At 47.9% G+C, this 11,044-nt stretch overlaps 1 pseudogene across 1 annotated transcript in view; it reads right to left on the bottom strand.

Moving 5' to 3' along the window:
* LOC311235445 (SH3 and multiple ankyrin repeat domains protein 1-like) overlaps positions 1-6,014 on the bottom strand; it is a 114,859-nt pseudogene extending 108,845 nt beyond the window's left edge. The window contains exon 1 of the transcript in view: positions 5,592-6,014. The product of the transcript in view is annotated as an SH3 and multiple ankyrin repeat domains protein 1-like (transcript). The remainder of the gene's footprint in view (positions 1-5,591) is intronic.
* Between the last annotated feature and the right edge of the window lie 5,030 nt (positions 6,015-11,044).

Below are 11,044 nucleotides of genomic sequence, written 5' to 3'. Positions count from 1 at the left end.
ACAGTTCTACACCTCCGTCACACAGTTCTACACCTCCGTCACAGTTCTACACCTCCGTCACAGTTCTCTCTCTCTTCTAATGTTCCCTCCCTCTCTCCAATCCCCCCCCCACCCCCCCCCCCCCCTTTAATTCAGGCCAATTATATTTCAGCAGCGTTCTCTGGTGGTGGGCGGCAGACTGAGAGTGGTGCCCTACTACTATGACCAACAGGAAATGCATCCTCTCTCTCTCTGTGTCTCTCTCTCTCTCTCTTTCCCCAGCCCTCCCCAAACTCATTAAAACCGTATTAGATAATTAGCAATTACTGTTATATTGAGGGCAGATTAGCTGACATGTAGAACAGTCGGGGGGGCTCTGGGAGTTGGAAGCAGAGATGATGACGGGTCTCTGTGTGTGGGGGGCAGGGGGGCAGGGGGGCAGGGGACCTGGGTGTATTGTGTGTGGGCGGGTGGGTCAATTCTCACCTGCCTCTTCCACACGACCGGTTACATCGGATGCCTTTGCACTGGCTGGTCGTTTAACGCGAGTCGGTGTGCTCATTAACTCTTTGTTTGTTTGTTTTCTTATTCGTATGCGGGAGATGTTACCCCTGCTGAAGACCAAGGCGTCTGCTTACAGCGTTCGCACTGAATTAGGAACAACTGCTTGTAGCTTCTGTGCCCCGGAAACATGGACTGTTTTGCAACGCACTTTAAAACTAGTATCTATTGATCAGCTTAAATTAGTGCTGTCAGGCGATACTTTTTTTTAATCTAATTAATTACAGGATTTGTAATTAATTAATCGAATTAATCACATTTTAATCGCATAACCATTTTAGGCCTGATATTCTATATTCTATAATCATATTTCAAATGGCATGTGTCCGGATGGCAGAATTCAGTACTGTATCTACAAAACCTTCTGTTTAATCATCTTCCATTTATTCATTTGCTTAGATTTTTCAGGTCTGGTCAATTTTAGCATGGTGTTATTCACAGTCAAAGATAACATTTTTTTAAATAAAATGTAATTGATATTCTCATTTGGTTCATTACAATTTACTAAAGCCTAGTAACAGACACAGTATTTCTGACACTGGGAATACATTCCCTGAGCTCCATAGATGTCCCTAGAATCAGATACCAAGAACATGCAAATGGACCATTAAAAACAAAAAAAGTCTGTACATGTTTATTCTACGTTCTTATGGAATGAATGATATTTTTTATTTTTTATTAATTTTGAGTTAATATTCATAACGCGATAATTTGCTGTGTAATTAATTAATCTAATTAACGTGATAAACTGACAGCCCTAGTTTAAATCTTTAATAGCAAACCACTTCACCGCAGTCTGCAGTTGTTTTAAATTATTTTAAATGTTTAATTGATTGACTTTCTGTTTCTATATATATATTTTTTTGTATTTGTATGTGTTGTATTTCTCGATGTCACTATAAATGAGATCCTCCCAGATTAGATAATGATTGAAAGGATGAACGCTTGCCTCTGGGCCTCATCCCTGGCCTGATGTAGGGAGAAGAGGGAGGAGTGTGCTTTGAACAGTTATGCTCACACACACACTGTTTATACTCACACACACTGTGCTTATACACACACACACACACTGTTTATACTCACACACACTGTGCTTATACACACACACACTGTGCTTATACACAGACAAAATGTGCTTATACACACACACATACACTGTGCTTATACACACACACTGTGCTTATACACACATAAACTGTGCTTATACACACACACACACACACACACACTGCGCGTATACACACACTGTGGTTATACTCACACTGTGCTTATACACACACACACACACACACACACACACACACACACACACACACACACACACACACACACACACACACACTGTGCTTATACACACACACACAAACTGTGCTTATACACACACACACACACACACACACACACACACACTGTGCTTACACACACACACACACACACACACACACACACACACACACACACACACACACACACACACACACACACACACACACACAATGCTTATACACACACACACACATCAGTGACAACTACATGTTCAAGTAAGAAATACCGTATTGTCCAGAATTTAAGATGGGTTTTTTCCCCGTAGAAAAACAAATGAAAAAGGGGTGTTGTCTTATTTCCAGGGTCTAGACTTTTAAAAGTCATTAGTGATGCAGCCTCCTCTGCCGTGCAGAGCCAGCCCTCAGGGGGCGCTGGAGAACCGAGTGTACCATCTCTCCTCTGGGACCCTCTCTCCCCTGGGACCATCTCTCCTCTCTCCCCTGGGACCCTCTCTCCTCTGGGACCCTCTCTCCCCTGGGACCATCTCTCCTCTCTCCCCTGGGACCCTCTCTCCCCTGGGACCCTCTCTCCTCTGGGACTCTCTCCCCTCTGGGACTCTCTCTCCTCTGGGACCCTCTCTCCTCTGGGACCCTCTCTCCCCTGGGACCCTCTCTCCTCTGGGACCCTCTCTCCCCTGGGACCCTCTCTCCCCTGGGACTCTCTCTCCTCTGGGACCCTCTCTCCTCTGGGACCCTCTCTCCCCTGGGACCCTCTCTCCCCTGGGACTCTCTCTCCTCTGGGACCCTCTCTCTCCTCTGGGACCCTCTCTCCTCTAAGTCAGAGAGGTGGAGAACGAGGCGTGCTCTTATACTCGGGACAATACGGTATAAGTCAGAGAGGTGGAGAACGAGGCGTGCTCTTATACTCGGGACAATACGGTAAGAGTCAGAGAGGTGGAGAACGAGGCGTGCTCTTATACTCGGGACAATACGGTATAAGTCAGAGAGGTGGAGAACGAGGCGTGCTCTTATACTCGGGACAATACGGTAAGAGTCAGAGAGGTGGAGAACGAGGCGTGCTCTTATACTCGGGACAATACGGTAAGAGTCAGAGTGGTGGAGAACGAGGCATGCTCTTATACTCGGGACAATACGGTACAAGTCAGAGAGGTGGAGAACGAGGCGTGCTCTTATACTCGGGACAATACGGTACAAGTCAGAGAGGTGGAGAACGAGGCGTGCTCTTATACTCGGGACAATACGGTACAAGTCAGAGAGGTGAGAGCGAGGCGTGCTCTTATACTCGGGACAATACGGTAAGAGTCAGAGAGGTGGAGAACGAGGCGTGCTCTTATACTCGGGACAATACGGTAAGTCAGAGAGGTGGAGAACGAGGCGTGCTCTTATACTCGGGACAATACGGTACAAGTCAGAGAGGTGGAGAACGAGGCGTGCTCTTATACTCGAGACAATACGGTACAAGTCAGAGAGGTGGAGAACGAGGCGTGCTCTTATACTCGGGACAATACGGTACAAGTCAGAGAGGTGGAGAACGAGGCATGCTCTTATACTCGGGACAATACGGTACAAGTCAGAGAGGTGGAGAACGAGGCGTGCTCTTATACTCGGGACAATACGGTAAGAGTCAGAGAGGTGGAGAACGAGGCGTGCTCTTATACTCGGGACAATACGGTAAAAGTCAGAGAGGTGAGAGCGAGGCGTGCTCTTATACTCGGGACAATACGGTAAGTCAGAGAGGTGGAGAACGAGGTGTGCTCTTATACTCGGGACAATACGGTAAGAGTCAGAGAGGTGGAGAACGAGGCGTGCTCTTATACTCGGGACAATACGGTAAGAGTCAGAGAGGTGGAGAACGAGGCGTGCTCTTATACTCGGGACAATACGGTACAAGTCAGAGAGGTGGAGAACGAGGCGTGCTCTTATACTCGGGACAATACGGTAAGAATCAGAGAGGTGGAGAACGAGGCGTGCTCTTATACTCGGGACAATACGGTAAGAGTCAGAGAGGTGGAGAACGAGGTGTGCTCTTATACTCGGGACAATACGGTAAGAGTCAGAGAGGTGGAGAACGAGGTGTGCTCTTATACTCGGGACAATACGGTAAGAGTCAGAGAGGTGGAGAACGAGGTGTGCTCTTATACTCGGGACAATACGGTAAGAGTCAGAGAGGTGGAGAACGAGGCGTGCTCTTATACTCGGGACAATACGGTATAAGTCAGAGAGGTGGAGAACGAGGCGTGCTCTTATACTCGGGACAATACGGTAAGAGTCAGAGAGGTGGAGAACGAGGTGTGCTCTTATACTCGGGACAATACGGTATGAGTCAGAGAGGTGGAGAACGAGGTGTGCTCTTATACTCGGGACAATACGGTAAGAGTCAGAGAGGTGGAGAACGAGGTGTGCTCTTATACTCGGGACAATACGGTATGAGTCAGAGAGGTGGAGAACGAGGCGTGCTCTTATACTCGGGACAATACGGTAAGAGTCAGAGAGGTGGAGAGCGAGGCGTGCTCTTATACTCGGGACAATACGGTAAGAGTCAGAGAGGTGGAGAACGAGGCGTGCTCTTATACTCGGGACAATACGGTAAGAGTCAGAGAGGTGGAGAACGAGGCGTGCTCTTATACTCGGGACAATACGGTAAGAGTCAGAGAGGTGGAGAACGAGGCGTGCTCTTATACTCGGGACAATACGGTAAGAGTCAGAGAGGTGGAGAACGAGGCGTGCTCTTATACTCGGGACAATACGGTAAGAGTCAGAGAGGTGGAGAACGAGGTGTGCTCTTATACTCGGGACAATACGGTAAGAGTCAGAGAGGTGGAGAACGAGGTGTGCTCTTATACTCGGGACAATACGGTAAGAGTCAGAGAGGTGGAGAACGAGGTGTGCTCTTATACTCGGGACAATACGGTAAGAGTCAGAGAGGTGGAGAACGAGGCGTGCTCTTATACTCGGGACAATACGGTATAAGTCAGAGAGGTGGAGAACGAGGCGTGCTCTTATACTCGGGACAATACGGTAAGAGTCAGAGAGGTGGAGAACGAGGTGTGCTCTTATACTCGGGACAATACGGTATGAGTTAGAGAGGTGGAGAACGAGGTGTGCTCTTATACTCGGGACAATACGGTAAGAGTCAGAGAGGTGGAGAACGAGGTGTGCTCTTATACTCGGGACAATACGGTATGAGTCAGAGAGGTGGAGAACGAGGCGTGCTCTTATACTCGGGACAATACGGTAAGAGTCAGAGAGGTGGAGAGCGAGGCGTGCTCTTATACTCGGGACAATACGGTAAGAGTCAGAGAGGTGGAGAACGAGGCGTGCTCTTATACTCGGGACAATACGGTAAGAGTCAGAGAGGTGGAGAACGAGGCGTGCTCTTATACTCGGGACAATACGGTAAGAGTCAGAGAGGTGGAGAACGAGGCGTGCTCTTATACTCGGGACAATACGGTAAGAGTCAGAGAGGTGGAGAACGAGGCGTGCTCTTATACTCGGGACAATACGGTAAGAGTCAGAGAGGTGGAGAACGAGGCGTGCTCTTATACTCGGGACAATACGGTAAGAGTCAGAGAGGTGGAGAACGAGGCGTGCTCTTATACTCGGGACAATACGGTAAGAGTCAGAGAGGTGGAGAACGAGGCGTGCTCTTATACTCGGGACAATACGGTAAGAGTCAGAGAGGTGGAGAACGAGGCGTGCTCTTATACTCGGGACAATACGGTAAGAGTCAGAGAGGTGGAGAGCGTCTGTCTACGTTGCACCTACTGTTTGCTTGATGTCAGGGATCCCTACGCGGAACACCATCATGGTGAGGTGGGTCTCCTCCAGCGGGGCCACCGTGGTCATGCTGCGCTCCATGTGAGCCCGCCTCTTCTGCAGCGCATTGGTCGGGCCGGCGTGAGGATGCTGCTGCTGCTGATTGGCCGAGATCAGATGCTGCTGCTGCTGTTGATGCTGCTGCTGTTGATGCTGCTGCTGCTGCTGTTGATGCTGCTGCTTGCCGGCCGACGGATGGTGAGGCGGGGCCTGACCGGAGGGGTACGGGACGCCCCGGTTGCCCTGGTTACCGGGCCTCTGCGGCCGGTCGGCCCTCTGTCTGCCCACCACCATGGCGGAGGGCTTGCCCGCCTCGCCGCCCCTCCCCTTCCTGCCCGCCTTCAGCTGCTCCATCTCCTCCAGGGCGTCCATCTCGCCGTTCTCCCCGTCGTCGCGCCGCCCACCCTCCTCCCCTATGCCGCTCTCGCTCCCCCGCTCCTCTTCCTCCTCCTCATCATCATCATCCTCCTCCTCCTCCTCCTCCTCCTTGTCGTCGTCCTGACCGGGATAAAAACGCCTGTTATTTCCCAGCATCCCCAGCGCCTACCACGGGGGGGGGGGGGGGTCACTGGAGGGAGGGCCGAGTGACGGCGGCGTCGTCGTGGCGACATGGCGACATGGCCGTCCCGTGCGACTCTGGCCTCGGCCCCAGAAACATGCTGTGGAAAAGAGGAGTGAGAGAGGTTGAGAGTTGAACGCCGGCGCTCGTTTCCCCCCGTGCATCAATTACGCATGTATGTGTGTGTGTGTGTGTGCGTGTGCGTGTGTGTGTGTGCGTAACAGACGCCTCTAGCATGTGACATTAAATTAATTTGAACGTCAAATGGTTACTATGTCTAATATCAAAATATTAGTCTGTGTCGTTGGAGTCAATTAGCGAACCGTCAACCGTCATCCCACCACCACCATCCTCAAACACAACGCACTGTTGGCTGTTAGCAACGTACAAAGAGATTCAACGGGGTATTCACTATGTACAGTATAGAGTATACAGTATAGAGAAGATGGACCCCTTAAATAATGCACTACTTAAATATGTGAGCAAATACTGTTCACGTTTTTGGGAGTGGAAATACCTACTGTAGGAATGCAATAATGAAATATTTACTCGTGAATGTAATAACCTTTTCTGAAAATATTCTGATGTTTATTAACACTATGTGGACCGTCCACGTATATATACGGGTTTCGGTGCCATGCGTTGTGGACCAGAGCCACGTATATAGCCGTGGCAAGTTGTTATTGTTTTATTCCATATTTATAACGCTATTAACGTCCGCGATCGAGATGCATGACCTACCCACATATTTGATTTTCGAAACATGCAATACCGGCCAGATCCGCTTAGGGGCGCCATCGCTACACTGCAGTATCATTGAGGGGATTTAAAAAAAAAAATCTTTTACAGTCTGTGGGCGGATCATATGAGCCTCGATTCCAAACGAAGACCCTCCATCTTTGATCACGTTACCGAACGCATATTTCAATCTGGAATAATGGGATTTATGATTAGCCAATGGACATATCGATCTACCAGAATCCGATGACTAATGAAGAAATGCTGCCGGCGATCACATGGCCTGACGGTAGGATACTATTCCCCCAAATTACAGCTGGATTGGACATTGTTTTAAAACCTAACGTGATAGATCACTGACATTGGCTACCTGAACGCACACTCTATTGCTAATCAATAATACTAATCGGCGTTCCCCGCCGCCCCCATTTCATCCATAGATGCTCTGTAATAGTCCGGATGCTACGCAGTTTGTTTTATTTCATTCGTATATATACAGCAGAAATGGCGTTTGATATAACGGCGCCAACGTTTAGCCTATTATCTAGCTTCCTGGAAAAAAGACGAGACGAAAAGCGCGATAAATTCTTATATTCACGACGCTATAAAATGACAACCAAACGATGGATTTTTATTTTCTTTAAGCCATTATGAAGGCACGGTTTATGCACTCAAGTGACAATGAGAATGGACAGATAGCAATACTATAAATTATATATATAGCTCTTAGAACGTACATCGGTTTGTAAACAAACCTCTGTCCTCTGAGGCATAAATCGCCGCAAGAGTGTGGTCGCCAAAGTGTTAAGATGTCTACAATGTTTTACTGTTTTTAGATTATCATTGTTAATTAAGTGAATTGTGATTGTCATATGTATCTCATGTATTGTTATTGTGTTTTGTGTTGTCTTTCTGTGTGGAGTGGACCCCAGGAAGACTAGCTCGCCACTTAGGTGGCAGCTAATGGGGATCCTTTTAAACAATAAACAATAAACCCCTGTTACATGTATTTGTATGTGTGTGTGTGTGTGTGTGTGTGTGTGTGTGTGTGTGTGTATGAGTGTGTACTACTGTGGTCCTAAATCGTACCACGTAACTCAAAGGCTTTAGATGAAAGACAGAAGTGCAGTAAACTGAGGCGACGCTGAGAGATCACACAGATGAACCACATCAGCGCAGAGCTGGTCCACATTCTCCCTCTTTTAGCTGCCGGGCGGGAATGCACAGGGGATGAAAGACGGGCTATATATAAACCCTATGAATTTGCATGGCAGGTTCATCGCAGGAGAAGTGAGAGAGAGAGAGAGAGAGAGCGAACAGGATATATGCGGCAGCGTTCCGTGCGGTCATAGGTGTGTAACGTTGTGTTATCGGAAGCCGGTCCCACTGTTTTTCCGAGGCACAACCTGGGACTAAAAAGCCAGACAAGATTCCAAGATTCGACAGGCTGGAGTCTCCACCCGCTCCGTCCTGGTTTTGTTGTGCGGTGAGGTTTGGTTACGGGGGGGGGGGGGGGGGGGCTTTTGACATGGTGCAGATCTGGATCACTGACAGCGGCCGTCTTGATGATGCCTATAAGTGATGTGGGGGACCCCCCCCCCCCCCCCCCCCCCGGTGCTCTGAATGTCAAATGAGAGAGCTGGCAGTCTGAAATACACTGGAAGCAGTACGCTAAGACGGACAGAGGGAGCTCAGTGAAACAGCACATGAAACCACAGGGACACAGGGAGCTGTGCAGATCACAAACAGATCTGTGCAGATCACGAACAGAGCTGTGCAGATCACAAACAGAGCTGCGCAGGTCACAAACAGATCTGCGCAGATCACAAACAGAGCTGTGCAGATCACAAACAGAGCTGTGCAGATCACAAACAGAGCTGCGCAGGTCACAAACAGATCTGCGCAGATCACAAACAGATCTGTGCAGATCACAAACAGATCTGTGCAGATCACAAACAGATCTGTGCAGATCACAAACAGATCTGTGCAGATCACAAACAGATCTGCGCAGATCACAAACAGATCTGCGCAGATCACACACAGAGCTGTGCAGATCACAAACAGATCTGCGCAGATCACAAACAGAGCTGCGCAGATCACAAACAGAGCTGCACAGATCACAAACAGATCTGTGCAGATCACAAACAGAGCTGCGCAGATCACAAACAGAGCTGCGCAGATCACAAACAGAGCTGCGCAGATCACAAACAGATCTGTGCAGATCACAAACAGAGCTGTGCAGATCACAAACAGAGCTGTGCAGATCACAAACAGATCTGTGCAGATCATAAAGAGAGCTGTGCAGATCACAAACACAGCTGTGCAGATCACAAACAGAGCTGTGCAGATCACAAACAGATCTGTGCAGATCACAAACAGATCTGTGCAGATCACAAACAGAGCTGTGCAGATCACAAACAGAGCTGTGCAGATCACAAACAGATCTGTGCAGATCATAAAGAGAGCTGTGCAGATCACAAACACAGCTGTGCAGATCACAAACACAGCTGTGCAGATCACAAACACAGCTGTGCAGATCACAAACAGAGCTGCGCAGATCACAAACAGAGCTGTGCAGATCATAAAGAGAGCTGTGCAGATCACAAACAGAGCTGTGCAGATCACAAACAGAGCTGTGCAGATCACAAATAGAGCTGTGCAGATCACAAACAGAGCTGTGCAGATCACAAACAGAGCTGTGCAGATCACAAACAGAGCTGTGCAGATCACAAACAGATCTGTGCAGATCACAAACAGATCTGTGCAGATCACAAAGAGAGCTGTGCAGATCACAAACAGATCTGTGCAGATCACAAACAGAGCTGTGCAGATCACAAACAGAGCTGTGCAGATCACAAACAGATCTGTGCAGATCACAAACAGATCTGTGCAGATCACAAACAGATCTGTGCAGATCACAAAGAGAGCTGTGCAGATCACAAACAGATCTGTGCAGATCACAAACAGATCTGTGCAGATCACAAACAGAGCTGTGCAGATCACAAACAGATCTGTGCAGATCACAAACAGATCTGTGCAGATCACAAACAGATCTGCGCAGATCACAAACAGAGCTGTGCAGATCACAAACAGATCTGCGCAGATCACAAACAGAGCTGCACAGATCACAAAGAGTAGGAGACAGACTAGCGCAAAGATCTGGATTCCTTAAATAATCAGACCGTTAACAAAAAGCAGACACACTTTATCAGTCAATCAAACCGTCAACATCAAATATATAGAAAACATAGACTGTGAAATAATGGAGATTCTGCGACACATAGACGTAGAGCTCAGCCGATATAGCAGGCCGATATCGTTGGCCCGTTGACATTATAGCATCTTTTGCAGGCTCTAGCGTTTGGATGCTACAGCCAGTGTGTTGTAGTCGAGTCACTAAATCTCAAGTCTGAGTCAAGTCTCGAGTCCCCAGTGTTCGAGTCCGAGTCCAAGTCACCAAAGAACAAAGAAGAGCCTGAGTCGAGTCCGAGTCGAGTCGAGTCCCCATTACCCGAGTCCGAGTCCAGGTCGTCAAGGTTGAGTCCACTCCACTCTGGCAGTCAAGGAGCTGACGTACAAATAAAAAAAGGTCTACATTAAACATAAATGACATAGCGGTCACCATTTCAAAGGGAGTTTATTTACTTTGTGACACAATAGCCAAACAAATGCACTAGCCATCAATATATAATGCCAAATGATTAGAGCATATTACAAAATAAATAAAAAATAAATAACTGTAAATAACTTATCAATTAACAAGTCTGAGTCCTCGTCTGCAGTCAATGCTTGAGTCCGAGTCCAAGTCCGAGTCATCAGTGCTCAAGTCCAAGTCGTCCTGAAAATCAGTCCAGGACTCAGACTCGAGTACTACAACACTGGCTACAGCAAAGATGACGGTATCATATGAAACGACTAGAGATCGCAAGGAGTCCGTTGATACCGACCACACCATGCTGTATGACGCTAATCAGGGCTCCAGAATTCACAAATATTTTGAAGGAAAATAATACTGTATATATATATATTTTTATATCCAACGGTTAGCAATCTGTCAGGCTAATGAAACAAAGATACATCGCAAAAATCAAATCGACGAGAGAAA

This window comes from Notolepis coatsorum (assembly GCF_963971535.1).
Source record: "Notolepis coatsorum genome assembly, chromosome: 10".
Lineage (NCBI taxonomy): Eukaryota > Metazoa > Chordata > Actinopteri > Aulopiformes > Paralepididae > Notolepis > Notolepis coatsorum.
The sequence above is the reverse complement of the archived record's forward strand: the minus strand, read 5'-3'. Positions and strand labels throughout refer to the sequence as shown.